This window comes from Leptosomus discolor, chromosome 2 (assembly GCF_034619465.1).
Source record: "Leptosomus discolor isolate bLepDis1 chromosome 2, bLepDis1.hap2, whole genome shotgun sequence".
Classification (NCBI taxonomy): Eukaryota; Metazoa; Chordata; class Aves; order Leptosomiformes; family Leptosomidae; genus Leptosomus; species Leptosomus discolor.
This window is the reverse complement of record NC_141392.1, coordinates 93,400,290-93,423,619: the sequence shown is the minus strand read 5'-3', so window position 1 is coordinate 93,423,619 and position 23,330 is coordinate 93,400,290. Positions and strand designations below refer to the sequence as shown.

The window sequence follows — 23,330 nt, the reverse complement described above, 5'->3', positions numbered from 1 at the left end:
GGGAAGAGACAAATTCGTCAGCAGAAACAATAGGCAGAAGAGGATGTTTTGTCCTTGAATCATTTGTGCTTTTCTATGACAAGCTATATTTAAAAGCATTTAATAAGGAAAAAAAAATCTGTTTGTGGATTCACTTGATACCAAGTGTCATTGATGAATGGTCAGCTGTTGTCCAAAGCCCTGGCTTTCATTATTGAGTTATTCAAATATGTATATGGGAGTACTAGAAAGAATTGAGATTGGTCATGTTTATTGAGAGGAAAAAATGTCCCCAATTTGGAACACATCTGTTTTTCAGTTCTCACTTCCACTTCAAAATCAAGGCTGTATTTTATTTGCAAAGGACATCTGATCAGAAACTGCAATGCAGGTCCTACCTTACGAGGCCAAATATACCTTTAATTCCCAGGGAACTAGACAAATAGATCTGCCCTAGCTTTAGTAAAGTTATCTTGGAAAAGAAAAGTTGTCTGAAGAAGAAATGTAATTGCATCCCGTTGACCCTTGAGAGATAAGCTTCAGATTTTATTTGTGTCTGTGAGCAAATCTCTCAGGGCTGGCTTGTTAGCAGGTCTAAATCAGCATACTGCCATTGGCTCTGGGGCATGCAGGGAGAAAATTTTAGTCACTGTGTTACTCGCTTCCATATGTCTAAGATGGAATAACAATTTTCTAGTGTACAAGTTGTATTTTAGTGCTCAGCTCCATACCCCAGTGACTACTTCCCAATCCTCTCATTTTTACACTGTGATTTTTTTTTTGCTGTTGTTTCTTATCAAACTAGAAAATCTTTCTTGAATATATTAATATTTACCACTGAATTCTGCTATAATACAAACAATAAATCCTAATACAGCATAAATTTTCCTCTATTCCCTATTTATCATACTGTTATTTTCTTTATGATAAGCCATTCTGATTTTTTTTCCCCTTCAGTTCTAAAGATATTGTTAGTCCATGAATATACTAAATTTTAGTTGTTTTCTTCATTAGTGTTCAGTGGAGGAATGGGCAGTTGCACTTTCAGAAATAATTGTTTGCTAGTACTGCTCATAGCAGATTTAGGGCATCATCATCAGAAACATCTCGTATGTGTGATTAGGTCAGACTGGAACTCCTGAGTCTGTGCAATTCTTTGTATGAAAATGGCGTAGCTGAAGATTGCCAGTTATTTCTATGGGAGCTCTAATATGTAGTAATAAAAGATTTACCCTTTGGAAACTTAGTTGAGCAATATAGACAGGTAGGACTGTCATTGCTCTCTGGCTCAGCTAAGGGCTGTTTGATGACTAATAGGATTTTCTTTTAGACTATTGTCTTACTTTTTTCCAGACAAGATAGATAGATACAGGCAAGTTTCCTAGACTTCCTAGTGGGTGACTTCTGAAAATTTGTTTTAGTTTAGTCATGAAGGATGCAACTGCAGACAGTCTTTTATTATTGCTACTGATCAAGACACCTACACGTCACCCATGGGAGCTAGAAGAAGAGCATAATCTCAGGTGTATTAATGATTTCTTCCACCTATCCTCTCCTCGGTCTGCTATGATCTGCCAAGGTTATCGTGAAGTGAGTACAAGTCAATACCTTCAGGCTTACATACTCTCAATGTCTTGATGGCAAGAGCAGATGGAACAAGGATTTTTCTGTGGGGGAAAAAGAAATGTTATAGAGCAGAAAAATAATATGAATCAATTTACCTTTGCACAGTTTTAATACAACTTAAGAACACAAAACAAATTACAGACAAAAATGATGTGCTTTACGTAATTAAAAGTCCACAGAATCTAATTTAACCCTAATGTAAGAAATAGCCTGAACCCCCTATGTGTCACCTGTACTTTTAAAATACTTGCAGCTGTCAGCCTTACTCGACAGGTTTTGTATTGATTACTATTACTACTTTCTTTGAAATCTTTGAAGTGTAATAAGACTTTTGATTATTATTTTATAACAATTTTTAGTTCTCAGGATAAGCATTTTTTATCAGTGGAGTGCAGAGGTAAAAGATACTTTATGTTTCTCTGGCAAGATCCAACCTATGTAGGAATTTTCATTTCCTTTAGTCAATTTGGACTCCAAGGTCAAAACTTAGCAAAATGGTGAAGACTTTAGTTTTATTAAAAGAAGAGCTGAAAACAAGCATTTAACTAAAAGTCTATTCCATTAGCTTGCTAAACTTCTCTCACCTACTTTGTACATAGAGTTACTGCAAAGATTTCAAAGGAGGTGGTAACAGCGATCAATACAGCACCTGTTAAGTATAGCCAGCATAATGCAGGAATTTTAAAGCAAAAAACCCTGTGCATGTCATGGAAGGCCAAGAGCCATAAGGTATCCCTAGATGTAAATATTTCAGTTTCTTGTTCCTAACAGCAGTTTAGTGAGGTTTTATTCATATAAGTAACTGACTGTGGTGGAATGACTCTGGGTAGTTTGTAGAGGCACGTGGGGTCTTTCTGTGCAAGTGCACAGAAACGGGCAATATAAAGTCATGGCTTTTGTATTACCCTGAAATTTATTTAGAAAGTGAGGCAGAGGATGGCTTCAATGTGCTGCCCTGAAAGTGGATATAAGCACTGCAAAAGCTCAAACATATCTAAGAAACAGTTAGGGCAATCTTACTGCTTAGTGCAAACTGCTCAATCTCGCTCTTCAAAAGTGCTAGAAGAAAATCCAATTTATATGGATTGCTACATCTGTTTGTTCATTTGGTAGAGTTATAAAGTATAGACTGTTGATAAGACAAGTTAAAGGTACAGGAAAGCTATCCTGATGAAGTGAAACTGTTTTAGGAATTTTGTTTATTATACTTAAAAACACCACTTCTTACTAGTGTCTTCAAAAGTTGTTTAGGCTTATTACGAGATGGAAGTTTATTACAAATGTTGCCAAAAATACCAGATGTCTTTAATAAATATTTGTTAGGTATTTGGAAGGGAAAATGTATCTATTACGTAAAATTTGACAAAGGATCAAAGATTTTAAACAATATCTGTTAGGGATAAATACTATTCCATTAACAGGCCCTGCTGGCTTGCTCCATGCCCTCAAAGGGGAGACTTAGATTTCTACCATTTTGATGGTATTCCTCGTCTTTTCTGAGAATTCAGTACAAATTGAAAGGAGTCTGATGTGCCATTGCTTGAAAAGTCCAAGTGGGAAGAACTAAATGTGAGTAGAAATTAGGTCTCTCTATTCCAGTCATGGGCAAAATAATGGATGTCCATGAGTGCTTTACGGGAAAGAGTATTTCTCTAATAAAACTGTAAGGGAAGTTGTCTATAGAGAGTTGTAGTTGAATGAAGGTGTTCCTTGTGGTGGCACAGTAGACTCCAGAGGTAGTGTTCATGCTTTTCAGTTATCTGGAAGAAAACTGAAAAAAAAACCCCAAACAACTCTGTAGGTAGGATTTGTGGATAACACATGCTGGTATGGTAAATAGTGATTAAAATATGGAGCGCTTTGTATTAAAAAATGTGTATATCTTTATAAAACCAAATACAAGCTTAGATAAGGAATTTGAGCTGTAGCTGCAGAAATTTGTATCCTGGAGAACATATCCTGAAAAGGCTATACAGCTCATTGTTGAAAAGTGAGGCAATATAAGGCAAAATAACTAAATATTTATATATACGTACATATAATATATGTCATATATTATACTAATTCATGTAACATTCATATATACACATATATGTATATGGTATAATATAGATGGCAAATATACCTGTAAACATGTATAAATGCACGCATTATATATTGCCATGTATCATATACATGCATGTGCATGCATACGCTATCATATAAATAAATATCTATATAGTATTGAATGTTTAAACAGAGCAACAGTGAACAGAAGTGATGTCGTCCATATAAGGTTAGTAGGGACAGTAGCTTGGAAGTTAACCTGATGACAGTATAGAGCTTCATTGGGAAAAATAAGAAGTTACTGAAGAACTCCTTAATTAAATAAGCACTTTAATAGTGCTATGTGTTTTAACATAAATATATTCCACAAAATCTGTTTGCATCTCTGCATACTAGAACAAACTCAAGGTATAAACATGTATGTCGTTTAATGAGATTGTAGGCATTTTTAAAAGAGCTCCCTCTACTGCATTAGCAAAGAAAGAAAGAATTGATATGCAAAACAGAAAAAAAAAACAAAAAAAAAACAAAAAAAAACCCCACCACACTATGGCACATATATTACTGACGTAATTTTCTTTAAAAGCAAGTAACGTTCCAGCACTAATCTTCTGCTGAACAGGATAATGGTAAAATTGCTTGCCCACTGATATGCTTAAAAAAATTCAATGTGATTTATTACCAAGCAGGACTGAATGTGAAATGTCTTTAATAAGCTTAGTTAATAACCTTCCCTATTCTTTGTTTAATCATGTTAGTAGTCATTTGAGCATTTAATTACATTTTCAAAGGTCTTAATAGGAGTAGCAATGTTAGCTTATTACATTTAAATGAACCTGAAAAATACAGGCCATTACCTTCCTTGTGCAGCCTCATATTTCCGACAGGACATCAACTTTAGCAATTATATGTCCCCTAATTAATGCTATTTTCACTAGGATTGAGCGCATATATGAGAAACTTAATGAATCTACCCTTTAGCTATTCAGAGATTTTTCAAAGGTTTCTAAATGTATAAGTGTATAAACGTGAAAGGAAACTAACCAAAACCCAAAGACAGAGAATATAATATGATGTCTTTTTATTCTCCTGCAGTAATATTAATTCATCTAGCTGTAAGCTGCCAAGACATAGATTTAGCCCTGATGTAATGCCATCAAATTCAGAAATCAGTGAAGTTACACCAACGATGAACTTGACCCTAGACTTTCTACAATTGTACAAACCTTCAAAGACCCTTGATCTCAAAAAAGCATTTTATTAATCAAACCAACTTCTTCCCTGAGAGATACTATGCAATTTTTAAAGTGTTTTGGTTTTTAGTTTTAGCCTTTGAGTCCAGTATGGGAAGTCTTTGAGACTTCAAAAACTGTCTTGTGACGACCAAGCAAAAAGTTACGTGCATGCAATATGAAAGAGTAATGGAAATTTGTGCTTGCAGTTTCACATATTCCACATTAAAATCAGTTCCCCTTAGCACTTAAATAAGGCTTTTGCTTTGTCTTAAATAGCTAATGATTAGGGATCTTTGTAGACATTTCAGTAGGATTTGAACTGAAATGAATTTCATCCAAAATTTCATCGAGATTTGAAAATTACTTTTAGACTATGCATTTTTTGAGCTTCAGAAACATTTGGGGATGCATCCCAAGCAATCTCCTCTCACTTGACTTATGCTCTGAAATCCTGTGCTTCTGCTTAGTGGTCCAAAGTAGTGTCAAAATAAGCCAGAAATATTCTCACAGTCTAGAAAGCTGAAGAGTTTGGCTAAGGTGGATACCTTGGGATATTTGTCCAAGTAGAATTTGCTACATCCTGTAAGTGATGGCATTGCCATTACCATGCCAGGCAACGTGCTAGGCTCGGGTTTGACTGTATTCTGCTTCAACTTACAGACCTTAGTATTTTTATTACCAAAAAAAAAGCAGTTGGAAAGCTTCAGGTCATACACTTGGCTGTTTTGAATTCATCAGCTGAGCATTTGGTCCAACATGCCTAAGAAGCAAATAAATACATGTCTCATACTTATCTCATAAATAAATACATATCTCATAGCCTCTGACTATGAAAAATGGCTCTTTCAGAAAACTCCCATCTAATGGTAGTCAGTAAATAGAGCAATGTGGGTACTACACCGTGTGAAAGTTAGCTTCTGGCCACAAGGTACGATAGTAAGAGGAATGAACACCTGTATATTGTAATGTGTATATATTATAAGAAGGGATTTATTTTCATATAAAATAGAGTTTGAAATCAAGAAGAGGTCAGAAAGCTGTAGTTACACAGGGGTCACAAATGAAATATTCTAACTCATATATAGGCTGCTTTCAGACAGACTCACCTTTTTCATTACCATGCTTCATGTGTGTATTTGATTGCAGTTCAGACATCATTCGAAATACAGAGGAGGAAGTCTTGCACAATGTTGCTCTTCGTTAATAAATTGCCTCTTCTGCTTTCGTGCCATACTCCCTTCACTAAGTTTGCAATGACTTATTTCTGTGAAAGCTGAATGTGATCTTGCTTGGGAGCCCTTGGGGCAGCTGTTGAGGTGCGAATTCATGTTAAAGGAATGCCTGCAGAGAGCGGAGGAAAGAGTTGAAGCTGTGGTACATGCTTTCTAAAAGCAAACTGGATTTGTAATTGGGACAAGCTTTTCATGTGTCATGAGATGGTTTAGCTTTTCATCTTGCGACACTTAGGTTCAGCAGCACAGAGCGTCTCACAACATTTTATGTAATGTCTCTGTACAATAGTGCAAGATTTCAGGTATGGGGGAATCACAGTGTTTCAGTACTTTCCAGTTTTTCTCAGTTGGTTTGGAAGTTTGTCCCCCAAAGAAATAAAAAGACATTTTACTGTGCAGAAAAAAGAAGAAAAAGATGTGTGCAATGTCAATGAAAATAATTTGCTTGAAAGCAGATTTATAGTAGTATAAAGTCTCATGAAAATTAGGTTTTGACTGATTAGGAAGGACAAGGGGAATGAAAGGTGAGCAAATCAAGTATTCAGTGCTGCTTATTTTCAGCTACCTCTTTTGACAAAATATTCGTTACTGTTTTAAGCTCTGTGAAAACATAAGGATTTTATAACTACTGGAAAATAAAACAGTTTAAAGGGAATAGCAAACTGGAAAAACCTAAGTCCCTCCAGACCGGTAAACATTCCAGTATCTCTTCAAGGAACTTGTTAATAAATGTGTGCCAAGTAATACTTCTAGTAGCTTCATTATATATAAATAGCACTGAGAGAGCAGCTATAATACTTTTAACCCTTCCATAATTTTGTACAATGCAAAGTCTTTCCTTGAAGAAGCACTTCCACTTTGCAGGAGGCTGATTCTCCCACTTTGACAATATTCTCTGATTTATTATACAATATTCTTGAACATGAATATACCACACTGTACTGTCTGTTAAAGTAATTGTCATGAAAGGTAATTTTATAGCCTCTGCTCCTCCTACAACCCAGTTAAATGTTTTCAAAGGCTACCGCCGTGTCCGCACCATGCAAGCAATATAGAGGAGTTTCAGTTTTGAATCAAGTGCAGCATCGAGAGGGGAACGTAGGTGGCTCAAAAGCCTGTTTTCATACTTGGCCACAGTACAGAGGCAAGCAGTAGGCGTCAGAAGACACTCTTTGCTACCTTTTGCGAGAAAGTCACAGATGAACTTAATTTTAAAATAAGCTGAGGTTTAAAGTTCTTTCAAAATAAACTTCAGAGCCAAATATAATGGTGTCTAGGAAACTGAACTGGCCAGCAGTGCAATACATTCAAAAGCAACAAAACTGCTTATTAAAATCATCATAAACCTCTGGCCTAGCTTGTGGATTGATACATTGAATTATCTTACTTATATTTGGTTTTACTTATATAATATACTTCATTTATATCTCATCTCTCTACAGTCAGAGTTCTCCTAGGTTTTGTTTTCTTATTCTGGAGGGATATTTTGTTCATTACTCTCTTTGTTCCGGGGGCTGAAACATGCACATACATAAAACATGTTTGCTGACAGTAAGAGTACGTGAAACAATTCAAAGGCAAGGCATAATCTCACCGGTTGTTGACACACTTATGCGAGCTCCTGTGTAAAGAATCTCATCTTCCGCTAAATACGGACGTATCCCCTGGCCAGCTGGGTGTTAGGCTCATTTTTATCAGGTCACCAGAGCAGCTTCTATATTAGATTAACCTCCAACTGCACACTCTGTAGAGCCTCTGTTGATGTTATGGCAGACACATTTCTAGTCTTTGAATGTAAATTAAGCCAAAGCAGATGTTTGGAGGAGAGCCATTCCCTGCAAGAATTAAATTTGGCACCCCAAATTATCTTGTCAGCTTACTTCTGACCAAGAAACAACCTCAGCAGAGTAAGTCCCTTCAAAGTCACATCAATGACCATGATAGCTGGCCTCACAATTTCACAACCTTGTGTATGGCCGTTCAGTCCTTAAACTAGGACCTGTCTGGACACGAGGACAGATGCATGGTGCTGCCATGCCCCCGGCTAAGCACATTGCCCTCCAGGAGCAGGACTGGGGCCTGGGAGAAGTACCACATCTCCAACTCTCTTCTTCTGGGCATCTCCTTAGACTGTCCTTAGGAGAGGTCAGTCCTGCCTGAGAGGGCTCTCCACCTCCCCATCAGTTATTCAAGCAGAAGATTAGTGCCATGGGATTCTGGGGGAGATGCTGTTTGGGAGAAAAAGGAAAATGGCTCTAACCATTAAGTCTGAAATGCAAAAGCTAAAATACTGTGCTTGCAGCCCTCTTCCCTACTTTCTCTTCCTTCTTGCCGTTTTTGTGATTTCATATCTGTTACCTTTAAGCACCAAAGTATTGGCCTTTCTTGCAGGGGTTGGGACTCAGAATGGGAAAGAATGGAGCACAGAAGAGATGTGCACATACTTTTAGGATATAACTCTTTCTTACAACGATAGCAAGGCTGGAGAAAACCCTAAATAAGATAAGGAGGGCAAGAAAGGTTTAAATGCTTACAATTTACAAGTAGAAAGTTGCATTTTAGAAATTACTGTAAAATAAACTCCCTCCTGTGAGGGTGCAGCAAGGGCTGACTGCAGAAGGACGTGCCCGCCCCATGGGATGCATCCCCCTGGGGCTGAGCACCAGGCTGGTAGTGATGGGGCCATTGACAGCACCAGGTGATGATCTGGTGCCAAGGTCTGCCAAGGGAAGCTAAAGAAGCCGGGACCAGAGGCAGGGCTGGAGACAAGCTGCACTGTACATGGAGGGGGGATCCACCCAGAAGACCAGATGACTACAAGGATGAGGACGGAGTTGGAGGCTGGCCCTGCTGCAGCATCACTGGGGCAGGGACTGGTGGCCTCAGGGGGCTGAAATGTGTTCCTGGGCTGTGGGCAGTGTGGGAGGAGCCTCAGAGGGGTTGGGCAGAGGTAGTCAGGGCTATTGGTGCTCTCAGGGCCATCACATCTCTTTTAAGTGAACTTTTTTTTTAATTGCCATTGCTCAATGGTTACACATTGAATGAGCAGTTAGTTTCAGACAGGATAAGGCCAGTGGATGCACTACTGTGAATGTATTTGTGTTTGTAAATGAGAATAGGGGGAAAGAGATGGTAAGCTATCAAGAGATGATTGCTAGGGAATAATAAAGGGAAAGAGACCATAGCGAATGTGGCAATTGGGGCTCAAGGACTCTCACATGGTCTGTGACTCCTGCTGTAGCGAGCAATGAGCATGCGAGGGAGGATGGGACAGCTGGCTGGGGCACAGCAAGAGGCAGGGAGGCAGATGACGCTGTGGGATGCAAAATAAACAGCAAAACAAAGATGCTTAGAAATGCAATCGCTGACAGAACAGGGAAGCGAGACTTTCCAAAAGATGCTTTAGCAGTGGTCACCCTGCGGCTGGGCATAAGCTGGACAGAGCATCCTTCCGCCTCCTCCATCCCATTTGCCTCCAGCTCTGCCTACTCCATCCCTCCTTTCCTCCTCTGCTCTGGGGCTATGCCATCACAGCTATTAATTTTACTTTCTTTTCTCTTTCCAGTTCTGCTTCTGGCTTTCCGCATCCTGCGTAATTCAGTGAAAATGTTTGTGATAAAAATCAGCAAAAACACTGAGCTTTTACTGGTGTTTTACAGTGATGACTAGAGCATATGCTCTGGAGACATAGTAGAGAGAAATATAAATACTGTAGCAAAGGGCTATGATTTTACCTGAAATGCCAAGTTCTGTAACCAGCATAGCTTGGTCGTACTGAAAAGCTAAATGATAGACTAAGCTACTGCAGGAAGCTGTATCTACTTATGAGAAAGAAAAATGTTTGAATTGTTACACAAATATGCTGAGTAGAGGCATTGTCTAACGCTGTGATGAGCACTAAAATGCAATAGCATTTAATAACTAGCAAATTGTTTTAAAGTATTTATAAAATTAAAATATATTGCAAAAGCAGGAAAACTTCCTGTTTAAAAGATTTTAAATTTAGGAATATTTTTTCATCTATTATTGAGTGAAGCAGGAAAACAATAATTATTTTAGAAGTTCTTATGAATAGCCACAACTATCTTGAAGAATCTTAAATATCGCTGTCTGGTATTGGGAAGGTGGTTTGGGTTTTTTTAATAGCATTTACCATCAATCCATCTGAATGGAGATGAGACTTCCCCTGGCAAAAGAAGAGTTCTGCTCTGAGAATAGCCTGCTCCCAAATAAACTCTACCAGCATTAAAAAATGTTTTTGTTCCTCAAAATGTTTATGCTGGGGATTTTGCTGGCATTGCTTTGTCACAGGAGGGTGTTAAGCAGAGGTGTTAAGTGAATTAGTTTAAGTGCACAGAAGCCTTGTTTAGATGCTCCTTTTGAGAGTTAAAGGAGTGAAGAAATAAGACAGCTTTGTTTGTGAATGAGGGACAGCACCTTAGGGATTAAGACATTTTTACGGATGCATTTTTATTTCGTGTGTTTAGTTAATTCTGATTAACTTTCCTAACCATACTGATGCAGGCAGATCTCAAGGGACACAGAAATGAGGCACTGCAGAGACCTATTCAACTACATTGTCTAAATGATGACAAGATGAAAGATGAGTTAATTGATTGCAGATTTTTATTTTTGGTAAATTCAAAGAGGCATCTTCTCTATGGTTTTGTGTACGCAAGCATATTGAGGAAAGTTAAGTGAATTTAAATGAAAGAATGAATTCAGAACACATTAAATCACTTTGCCTGAAAAGCCCCCAATAAGGTCCCTTTAATTCTGAATAACAGAGCATAGTGTGATGTGCTTTTCTAGCTACATGTAGCTTGACTTTCCTGGTTGTGTCTTTCTACATAAGTTCTAAATGTATGACACAAATGTGTCACACCCAAATCAATAGATATTTTACTCTTGGCCTCCCTAATAAGAGTAGCAGACCCTAAAGATCCAGAAATGCAAGTAAATCTATTTATATGAACTAATATGGATTTTTTTTTTTTTTTGTATTTAATGTTTGAAAATTTGGGCTCCTGACATGTTTGGAATGTATTCATGGGTCAGGCAAATATTTTATTTCTTTGTAAACATTATTTCTTGTTTAAGAAACCCTTGGAAATACCGCTTTTTCACCTTGATATTTTGCTATTGCTACACTGGCAAAATGGGTTAAGGGACACCAAAATTGCCTCCAATAATTATGGTTGATGGGCAGCAAATTTGGACTGTTTTGTGGTTTAAGATTCTGTTTAAGACCGTTTCTTGGTTGTTGTCATCCTTGCTTACCTAAGGCATCTAACTTGGGTACCTAAACATCTCTTGACTCCAGTCATAGACAGAAAAGAGAAAGATAAGCTTTATCAGAGAGCAGTTCAGAGATTCTCTCTCAACTATGCAAGAACCCAGGGGTGAATAGCCTCCTCCCATTTTACAGATTACTGTTCTTCCAAAAAGTAAAGCAGAAAATCAGTCTTAAAAGCTAGAAATCAGTTTAACCTCTATGTCTGCTAATGACCATGTGCCTCACACTTCATTGACAGCAGTGCAGAACCTGATTGAAATAAAGGTTATATCATATTTGCTTAGTGCTGTGTGATCTTTCTCACTGTGCTTGGCACCAGCTCTCAGCTTAGAGGGAGGCTTGTACAAAGAACTCAAAAATAATTATCTTGTAATTATACGGCAACTTTCAATTGTTCACTTAAATACTTGGTCTTCAAGCTAGAGAAATGTCTAAGACGCCGCCAAACGCGCTGCAGCTGAGTACACACTGTTGTTTAGTTTAGCTTTCAACAGGAAGCGAGGAGCACAGTGTGAGATTAGCAGCTTGATTAGCTCTTTGATGTATAGTGTGTAAGCGTGCCTCTGAGGATGTGGTCTCATAGAGCATGGGACCGCTTGTTGAAAAGAAACATAATATTGCCATATTGGACCTACTTTAGTGACTTCAAAAACTCCCTACCAGAAATGGGACTTGCTGCAAAAACATTAGTTCTTAACACAATCCGCTGTTCATTGATAATAGATTTATACCCATCATATGCTCATGGGAATGCTTATATGGTAGAGCACTTGGAGAATTTGCAAGGTGGTGGGTTTTTTTCAGTAAATAAATACAAGAATGTGCATGGTTTTACAAGAATTTCAAGTATTAGGAGGGTATTTCATATTTCAGTAGTTTCAAAGATAAGTTTCAGTGCTGGTGTGTTGCAGACCTCCAGGTATGGCATGAGAGCAGCTGGGCAGTTGTTCGGTTCCTGAAATGCCTGCTCTGAAATGAACAGGTTAAGCAAAGAATACACGCTGGCAGATGAAACATGGCTGCTTTCTGTTCAAGTTTGACAATTGGCTTCAAAAACTGCTAGTGCTACTGAAGTCATTGTGACAGTATTATCCAGAAGGAAATTAGCTACAAGACAGGGAATTACCTGGTTTTTTCCTATTCACATCACACCTCTTCATAAACTCTTAAGAAGTGTAAAAACCAGTCTGTGGTTCATTTTTGCAATTCTTAATAGAGGGAATAGTAGGTTTACCCGCTTCCCTTAGTGGCTGAGAGATGTGGTGTCAGTAACGCCTGTTAAGATCCTCGAACAGGAAGGAGGTCTTAGAGCGGTGCCTGACGTTATTGTTTAAGAGTTTGCTGAAGCTTCCCCTAAAGGAACCTGATCCCTTCCCCAGATACTGCCTGCTGTTCTGCTTGTGGTTCCTGCCACACATGACAGATGGTGCTTAATGTTGTATATATGTTCCTTACATGCAATGTACTCAGAAATTAACCTTGTCTAAATTGCTTATGACAGAAAATGTTAAAATATCACTCAGTTATGCGTACTTGCTTTCCAGTGCTCCTTTCATTCTTTCTCCTTTAGTTTTATTATTTGCCTCTAAAAATACCCTTTCTGCTTTTGGTGCTGGTAGCTTAGACTTTTGCCTTTTCCTTTTCAAGAGTTAGAGGACAATTATAACACATGTTCTTCTCTAGTTAAGAGTGAATAGCAAGTCTGTTAAAGCCTCCTCTGTACAAAATTTACTACAATGCTATTTTTGGATATCTATTCTTAAAAGTTTTTTGGTTAAGCTATATAAAGGATTGTAACAGTTCTCAGTGTTTGACTTCAGCTTTTACAGTGGTTGTAAAACTAATGGAAAACTGGCCTTAGTTGTTCTTTTTTGTACCGTTATCCGCCACAGCATTAACATTCTCAGAACCTCATCCTCACTTTGGACAACAATATGAGCTTTTTTGGTCAGTAACAAAAATAAATTGACTAATCAAAAATTGAAAGTCAAATTGTATATACTAAGCAGAAAGCCAGTGAAGTTACATTGACATTACACTGAAGGCAGAATTTAGGTTGTCCCTGTCTTTCAATCAGAAAATGCTGTTGGCATGATAAAGGCCTTGCTTATGGAAGTGTTTTTCATATGTGAAGATTAAGGAAATTAAGATCTTGTATTCTTTCAAAATTGCTTGAACACGCACTGAGATTTATTGGTATGCAGGTAGGCAAATACGTCCTCCCTGCCATTAAAGAGGGAATCCAAGCAATTGGACCTTTTGTGATTAAAAAACGTTTTCTGGGAATGTGAAGTGCTTGTGGATATGATGCAAGGTTGGGCTACTGTAGAATAATCCGGTTGTCAGAAGGGTGGGGAAAGGGTTTCCTTGTCACCACTGCATATATGCAAGATGGTGAGGATGACTTTAAAAATACAGTCATAGCTAGTATAGAGATAAATGAACTCAATCTTTCATATCACTGAGGTTTATTTTACAAATTGAAATAAATAATCCATCACTTCAATATGAATTAAAAGTGTGGTGCTGTGCTCTTTGAAGCACATCTCCAGCTCTTCCTTCGCTTTTTGTATCCTTAACCTTGGGTCTTGGAACTGTACTAGAAGCAGGATATTTGTGACACAACAAAACAGAAGCAAACCACTTTTTTCCTCAATTTTAGTACAAATTAAAAATGAGACAAGCAGGAGAGTTTACCTAAAGTTGTAAGAGAAAACAAATAACAAGGCTACTAAAAGCCTCTGAATAATACCTAATAGTAAATCACTGTAACTACAAAGAAGGAATATGTAAAAAGTTTATTGATGATGAGTACATATAATTGGTACATACAATGATTCCTGTAGGAAAACTAATAGGGGCATTTAGGGCACAGCAAACATAGGACTGAAAAAAGATACGATCCAGAGTGAGGTTGGGCAAAGCAGTAAGAAAGTAGAGTTAAAATTGTATCGCTACAGGAACAAGGAAAAATAGAGTACCAAAATAACATGAAGGCAGAGAGAAAGGTTCACAAAACCCTTTTCTTGGCCAGAACCATGGAAAATGGAAGCACAAAGAATGTGTTTTGCTGAAGTGCAGTTTGTGTTCTTATGCCAGGATTGCTTTGCTTTCAGTGACAGAGCTGAGAGAAGGTGACAGTTGTGGCTTATGTGGTGAGATCTACCAGGCAGCACAATTTTCAGGCTGAAAATGGCACAAGCCCAGGACTGGTATCACAGGAAACACGATGAGTGTGAAACAGCACTGGTAGATGCATTAACTACTATCAGTACTGCACTCATTTCCCCTTTCCACAGACAGAAAATCAGAATACTAAACTGCGATAAAAGCAATGTCAGCAAAAGCAAACCTCAACTAGGTTAAAAGTAGTAGCAATAGCATTAGTAATAAGTAGTATTCATAGCAATAATAAGTAGCATTAGTAGCAATAATAATGGCAACGATAACTTCTAGATGCATCTATACATATTCATTGTTTTTTCCTTTTTGAAAGAAGTGGCAAAAAGGGGCAAACCTGTGTTTACTGACCTGCCATCTGGACACTTTGTCACTAATATATCATCTAAAAAAAAGCCCACAGAGAGAAAGAGACGTTTTAGGAGGAAATGTTGCAGAGACCTTGTCAGGAGTTTTATGAGTGAAGGCTAATTGCCCCTTCCTTTCTTTATTTTGCGGCACTAAAACCCAGCACTATACCTGCCTTTTCTTCCAAAAGCCTAATGAATATTTCATGATATTCCTTTAATGACGACAGCAATGAAGAACCTTCCTCATCCTCTGTGACCTTTGTCATCTGGACTGCTGCACAGCGTGGTGTGCCCATTCAGAGGGGTGCAATGCAAGGATGTGCTGATGTAGCGCATCCAGCAGGACAGTATGTGCACATACTGACACTCAATATGTGCTCACTTTTTCTGTGTCTGAGGCAGACAGGATTGGTTCTGTGTTTGCAGGAGCTTCGAGTAAATTAAATTTAGGTATTTTCTATGGGGCGTGTTCTCAGTGTCTATTCTGTTGTTGTTGTACATTGCTTGCATCCCTTGCTTTCTGAGCTCCTCTCTTCAGGCTTATTTATTTTTCTGTAACATTTATATGATTACGTTTGCCTTACCCAAGTCACTGTTGAACCCACGATCCAGTTTCGTTTATTCCTTTGGGTCAAGCTCCTTTACACTTCTCCTGCCAGTGGTCTGGCACTGTATCCCTTGCTGTAAGGGAAGGAGTGAGATAAATGGGATAGTCTGGCAATGGGAACTCAAAGGCTGGATGTTTGAAGTCAGTTGTTGGCATAGTCTCTCTCTATGTATACCTACAGGCATATCACTTAACTTTTCTGCATTTTTCTTTCCTCTCCTTTGAAGACTTGTGTCTAATATCTTCCAGGAGTACTGTGTAAAGTATATAATTCTGTATATGTTCATGTATATAGTCATTTGCAGACTAGAAGTGCTCAAAAATGATTCCTGTTTGTTGAGTACTGACTGAAGCCATTAAAAAAAAAAAAAGGCAAAAATACTGCATTTCCAGCACAGCCCTTCCCCGCCATATGCGTTTCTTCTGATGTAGATTTTGGCAGGAGGGTTTCCTTGTAGCTGCAATGCATGAGCAAACCAGAATCTATTGTATGCTTCAGTCTTTGGTCAAATCGGACAAAATGGAAAGAAACAGAGTCCGATTTTTTTACAAGAAATGTTAAGCTCCATATATTTTCTTTAAAGATTTTTCAACTGTTCAAGCATGGAGATTACATTACTTCTCTGACATTTTTCTTGGTGGCTCCTGTGTTTAAAATTATTGCTTAAGCATAAGTATAGCTCAAGCATCTTCCTGTGATTTTGGCAGTATACAGCCTGTCAGTCCCATTCTTGACTGCAGTAAATGATAAATTTATAGGAAAAATTATAGAAAATAAACACACTACAGCAAGCTGTAGTTTATAGAGCCTTTTGAATAATTTTAGTAAGATCGTGTTAGTAAAAGGTTAATGCAATTGCCCGCACTGTAATTACAGATTGCTAGGAGGTCAGGAAAAACATTTAATACCTCCAAAATGGTGGCTTGGAGCCGGAGAGTTCATATGAACCACTTAGTTCTGCTAATACCAGTTCAGAGAATTATAACCCAGAAGACTGCTTTTTTCTTAAGGGCTTAGCCCCTGTTACAGATTCCCTTTCTCCTTATCCTTCTTCACATGCTGGAAGGTCTCAGAGGACCTCTCATGTATTATGACACCCATTTATTAGGCTCCTGGGGCCCCATGGGGCAGGCTTTTGTTTTCCATCCTGTCTCCCAGGATGGATCCATGCTTGCAACTGGACTTGCTTTCAGGCTGCAAAGAGTAGCAAAAGTAGGTTCAGCAGTCACAGCCCAGGCAGTGCAAGATTCTGGGCAATGCATCCAACCTTCTGCCCCCCCATCTAGGTGCAGGGGAGCATACTGGCCCTCCCTCCGTCATGCCTTGCCAGGCATGGATCATCCAGTGTCAGACTTAGCTATGCTTTTCTCTGAGATATTTTTATGTTTAGTTCAGTCCTTCATGTAGCATTTAACTCCAGCACTTGTAGCCAACACTGGTGACTCAGCTGAAATGTCACAAGTATGGGAGTGACTGTGAGGGGGGCGCTTACCCCTGTGCCACCCATCCACTGGCAGCTGTGGCATCACGACAGGGACTGGTGCTGCCAGCATCCTGACCCCAGAAAGGCAGGTGGCACCAGACCCAGGTCCTGCGCTGCAGCCTCAGCTGAGCCACCACTGTCCTTCCCTCCTTTGCTCCTCATCCTCCATTGACCACCCTCCAGTGCCTGGTGTGGAACAGAGCTGGCACCATCTGCAGGCTGTGGTTCTCCTGAAGGGTCAGGGAGGAGCTGGGATGCCATGCTGGAAAGAGCAATGCCAGAATCGCTGCTGGGGAGAGGGGGATTGAAGCTTATTGCAGAGTTAAAAAGTTTTTTTAGACCTTCTGATGACATTGTGCCTGCCTGTGGCTGTGAATCTATACATCTGGGGGTTGAATCCTTAAGGTCTTATAAAAGGCTGAGACCAATGAAACCTTTTGTAAACACAGAGCACAAACAAGGCTGGAGAATAGTGGAACCAGTTTGAGATAAAAGGGAGGTCTTATGGGACCAAAACTTTGTGGAGTATTTCCACTGTACTCAACTTGTGGATTGCCGTTGTCTCTTTATGTTCACTAACACCCCAGCACTCCTGCAATGACTTTCAGCTTGTCCCTGCATTAGGGTTAATAATGCATCTGTCATAATGTGGTAGGATAAGGCAGATACTGAAGCACATCTATGAAACAGATCATGAATCAGGCTCTTCTATGACCATAGACATCAAGGAATGAGAACAGGGGAGTGGAAAATACCTCTTTGAGACACATTTGTTGTTTGTTGTGGTAAAAGACTGCTTCATTCTTCTGCAATAGCCTTTGAATCCTGGTGAGTGTCAGGGACATCCCAGCTACATGTTGGGATTGACATTTGTTTCCTTTGTTGTTGTTTGTGGTCTGCCAGCATGGCTCCATGCCTATTCCAAATACAAAGGGAAAAAAAAGAGGTAACGTAGACATACACAGGGTAACATAGACATACACACTGGTGAAGGTTTCCAGGATGTTATTGCAGCTGTAAATTTTTGGAGTCATTTAACTAGAGACTTCTTAGTGAGGTGTTTAGTTCAAGAACTTGATATGAGTGATCTGACTATTTTGTTTCTAAAGCTGACGATAATGATACCATCACTGTGAGGGTGCAAAAAGCGAGTATTGGATTTTGGCAGCACAAAAGTTGCTGAATCTGTACTGGAGCAAAATGCACTGAACTCTTCTCTGCAGCAATAACTGTACCCATGCATGGGCTTGCACTGATCATCAGGCACACATAGAAAGGAAGACCTGTGACCACATGCACTTATGTCCTCTTCTTCATGCCTGTAAAGTGCACTGTACACGCACAGAGAAACCCCTCAAGAAGCAAGACCTTGTGTTTCTCAGTAAATTGCAAAACTCAACAGGCTTTAAAACGGGCAATGCTTAACATGGTATGGAAACTTTCTCTTTGTTGTTTTCCCCTGAGAATATTTAAAGTTAGAAGAGTATGCTGGTTTTGCATACTTCAGACAAGTTATTTGAAAGCTGGTATCATCATCATCAACTATATTCAGTTCATTCAACAGCTTTTGTCTGTCTCTCCAGCTATTGTTTTAAGGCATTTTTTACTCTCCTGATCCAACTACTAGTATCATTTCTTGCCGCTCTAGTTGCAACAAAACCTAGAGTCTTTAAAATAATGATAATGGAGATATATTGTCTGTCTCTGCTCCATGTTTGGGCTTTGCCTATTCTCAATGTGTGGGGAATATCAGCAGCTTGCTTCTGCACCAGCCACATCCTGGAAACATTATGAAACCTCCCAGAACATCACAGAAATCTTGATGCTTTCAAGACAGGGAAAAAGTGCTGATCACTGATTTAATTTCAGTTTTCATTTAGGGGAGGCATTAAAGGTAATCCAGCCTTGAGTCTTCCTAACACACCTAATTAAGCTAAAATACTTCTGGTGAAGCTCACCACCCCATGGAAAACTTCCTCAAAACATTCCTCTTGGAAGCAGTGTGGGCTCTACAGTCTGTCTTGTCTGTTCCCATCCTCTTGTTTATTTGTGTCTTTGGGGTTGGATTTTTATTCTGTCAATAAATTCTGAAGGAAACAAAGCTTCGTCCTTAGCACTCGATCATAATTTACCATTTTCAGAATCTTAGTTTGTATCAATTAAGAAATTTAAGATAAATGTACTTCATTTAAAAGGAGAAAGTTATAAATAGCCAAACTAGATCCTGGAGACGTGGACCCTGTATTGTCAGCTGTGAAGAATTTGGGGGGAAAAGGAACAAGATAGATAGGCAACCAACATCTGCAACACCTGTTTTGTACCTGTCTACACATGACGCCAGTTTTTTAGCTTGCAAAAAAGATTTTTTAGTTACCTCAAAATACTTTCATAGCTTCCACAAAAGATTAGACTCTGTTTCCTCTTGACTAATGTAAGAATAGACTTCTCCTTTGCTGGAACATAAAGCTGGCTTGAAAAAATTGGCTTGTTTTATTATACTGAGAAAATTACCAGCTTACAAAAGTCCAAACCTTGGTAAAGAATACCATGTGTTTTCAGTGTGTGTAAAAAACATCAGTCATTATGAACACAGGCAATAGTTCATCTTTCAATTTCAGGGAACTTTTTAATTGAGAAGTTCTGAAATATAAATGTGAAAGGTTATAATCTTACTGACTAATGCTTGTATTGACTGACTAATTTAAAATTATCCTGTTGAAATATGCTTAGTGATCACCTGATACATACAACATGGTTATTAATCACAATACTGTGATGAGTTATCTGCGACATTTTCTGAATGGATCTCAGCTCTGCTACTAATCTTATTTGTGCATACATAGAGCGTGATGGAGATGGGTGTGAGTGCTGTTGTCAGATAAACTTGCTTGCTTACTTAAGCTGGATGCCAGGAGCTGCTTTATTATTTTTGAGAAATATTTGAGCTAATGAATAAAGGCTTTTCTTTCAAGGTGTTTAGATTGTTAATTTAAAAATCACACCATAGTGACCAAAGGAATCTAAACCATAAAAGAAAACCGAAACCTCCTGAGCCCTGGGACTCATGCCATGTGAGTGAGAACTTTGTAGCTACTTCAGTATGCTGTGAATTTCTACTAGCTGTACTGTGAAAATGCTGAATATCTGAAAAAGCAAGCCTTCTTGCTGTTGTAATGTGTCAGAAATCTCTGGCCAGAATCCTGCTGAGATTGTTATGTACTTTTGCTGTGACAAATGAGATTATGAAATTTTCTAGGAAATCTGTTCTTATTCACCTTCTGCTTTTGCAATATAATTTTGATTATATTTGCACTTAGAGATGCTCAAGCTTAATTTGATTGCTGGCTTCTAAACTTTTTTTATGCAATGTGGAATTTTAAGAACTCAATCTGTCTAATTTTGAATGTTTTGGAACATTGATTTTTTTGAAGAATATAAGTTGAACTTAGTATTTGCATCTGTTTAGAAAAGAACATGCAAAGGAAAGCAGCAAAGAAAAAATTTAAAAAAAGCAAAATTCTGATGAAGAAACTAATGAAGGAACACAACACAGAAGAGAGTGGACATCACACTCATGTTTGAAGTCCTGATGCACCGCATGGGGTCTTGTAACTCTGCCCAGAGTTTCTTACACTAAAAACCTTCTCAGAAGGTGCATATCTATTGTGCTTGCATATAGCAGGTCAGATACATTTGGCACATGTCTGATTTCTCGAATGGAATGCTGAGGACACAGAGATCCACCTAGTATTTCTGAGGCATCAAGCCTGTCATAACTGATTGACAGACCACAGCACTTGTGTGCAACCTGAATGGCTACTTCCACCCAAAAATCCCAGAAATGACTGCAAAAAGAGCCTCAAGTGTCTGAGTTATTGAAGCTACCAGTTATCTATAAATTCTAGACCTGCTTATAAAGAATTTGCATACACCTAAAATGACAGTAAAGAGTTAGTTTGGATTTCTTAAAATTTCTTTTGAAGAAGTTTGTGCAAGAGTTTATGCCTGGATATGTCTTTGATTCTAGAAACACTTTAAGAAGAATACAGCAGTTACCTAATTATTTTACCCAGCTATGTACTTGCGTAATGATGTATGGCCATAGATCAGATATGGTACTGTATCACAGAAAATACGGTCAAAAGGGACACTGAGAGTCATTCAGTCCATTATTCTGCCCTCAGGAAAGTTCAACAAAATATTTTTCATGGCATATTTTATATGTAGCTGATTCAATTATTCTCTTACAGAATTTGAATGAAAAGTTTCTATTTGGAAGCCTAAATTCCAAAACTTTGAAAGTACATGCCAGGAGCTAGGCTTGTGTGAAATTCCATGATGGGATACTCCCTGATGGATACATCATATCCCATCCTTCCCCACACTGAGAAGTAGGTGGTTTCCTCTGGCTTTTCAACTGCAACAATATCAAGGAAAATCTAGTCATGCTTGGAAATCTACAGTGCATGAGGAGAGCATGCTTCAAGATGGAGATCTTCCTTCCTTCTTTGGCTCTTCACTCACTTCTCCTCTTCCAGGCTAGTGTTTGCCCTTCTGACCTCAAAAATAGTGTTACAGTCACTTTTTTTTTTTTTAAATCTATTTATTTTTGGCCTTCATGTTTCAGAGGAAGTACCTGTTAAATTGTCTGTGAAATGGATTGGTCCAGAAAATTTGATCTCATAATATTTACATGAAGTAGCATTGTAATAATAATACTAGCTGGTGTTAAAAGAGAAATGGAAGCTTTTTAGTCAGATAAAGCAGGAAAAGTTTTATGGCAAATGAAGGAAAAATTCTGTAATAATGATTAACCATCTGGAAACTTCTCACTTGGTCATTAACCAAGTGTAATATATCAGGGACAGTAATTTTTAAGTTCTGTGTTTTAACAAGGCTTTGTTTTCTATATTTACATATTTGTGAAAATAAACAAAGGATTAAAATATATAAAGAATTCAACAGTACAAATTCATATAAAGCTGGTGAGACAGGGAAGACTTCTTTCCATTTTACAGTTTCACAGAGGGTTTAACCCAAGAAGCCATGCATGAAGAGCTTGTTTCAGATACTAAGTTTAGATCAGCCAGTTCATAATCCAATTACTTGAAAGATTAAACCATTCTTCTCTTTCTCCTTTTTAGATCATAAACCAAAGTATACAGCTCGTGATGGCATAATAGCTCAAATAAAAGCTGAAAAGAAGGTAACTGTATTCAGTTAAAGGTCACTGCAAGCAGCAGACAGGCGAAGTCAGTGCTTACATGGTTTCTAACACAAGTTTCCAACATTTGCTGCTACAGACACAATAGTGAAATAGGTTTGATGTACATTATTTTTTGCATTGTGCCTGAGTACTTAGCTTCTGGAGAGAAGTTCTCCTTTATTGAAATCTGTTCAAAAGCTAATATATAAAGATTTTTTTGTGTGTCCTGTTTCTTTGACATTGGCAGATTTAGTTTCTGCAAAGGAGAGAGATATTTCTGCGATAGTTCTAAGAGAATATTTTAATTGTGTTAGAAAAGTTGGATAACAATCATTTTGGCTTTAATTAGGTTATCATGGAAAGAAAATACAGGCCTCTTTTTTTTTTTTTTTTTTTTTTTTTTTTTTTTTTTTTCCCTTAATTCTCAGGACCTAATTCTGATTTTTCTCTATGGGAAAAATCAGCCTCAGTGGATTTAATTCAGTTGATGTTCACTAAAGTGATAATAATATCGGGCCTAGGGGTGACTTTATCACAGGGAATTAGTTTTTGTGGTATTTTTCTCAGTCTTGTGAAAATTCTGATTTGACTTTTAACAGAGTACTTACCTGTAGCACCTTAATGAGCAAAATTTTATCACAATGTGACTTGCTTTTGCAGTAAAAAAGTCTATGACTCATTAGAGGCAACTTTAGGCATGTCTTTTTCAAAGTTGTATGTATTTCAGTCAGTATAAATTTCAGAGGGATAATTTAAATGCTGGCATTATCAGAAGGATGGGATTCAGCTCAAGTTTCAATGCTTTATTAACATGCATGTAGTTGTCTGGAGACATACTAAGCACTTCATTCAGTGGCCTAAAATATGGGTATCTAGTGACATTTGAAATGTCCTTCAACATGTATCTTCAACATCTGTGTGGCATCGATAGGTATGACTCATGATCTCTAGGAGACTTCAGCCTTCTGGTGTAGTAGCTGGAGGCTGAACATACATGAAGGTACCTTACATGACACTAGCAACAGAATTACATCCAGTTGGGTAAGCTCACAATGCAGACCTTGTCATACATACTCAATTAGCCTGAAG

At 38.2% G+C, this 23,330-nt stretch overlaps 1 protein-coding gene across 5 annotated transcripts in view; it reads left to right on the top strand.

The window, feature by feature from the left end:
• The window catches only part of KCNQ5 (potassium voltage-gated channel subfamily Q member 5), a 297,146-nt gene that overhangs the window by 158,906 nt on the left and 114,910 nt on the right, over nucleotides 1-23,330 (top strand). The gene's annotated exons all lie outside the window — the stretch shown is intronic.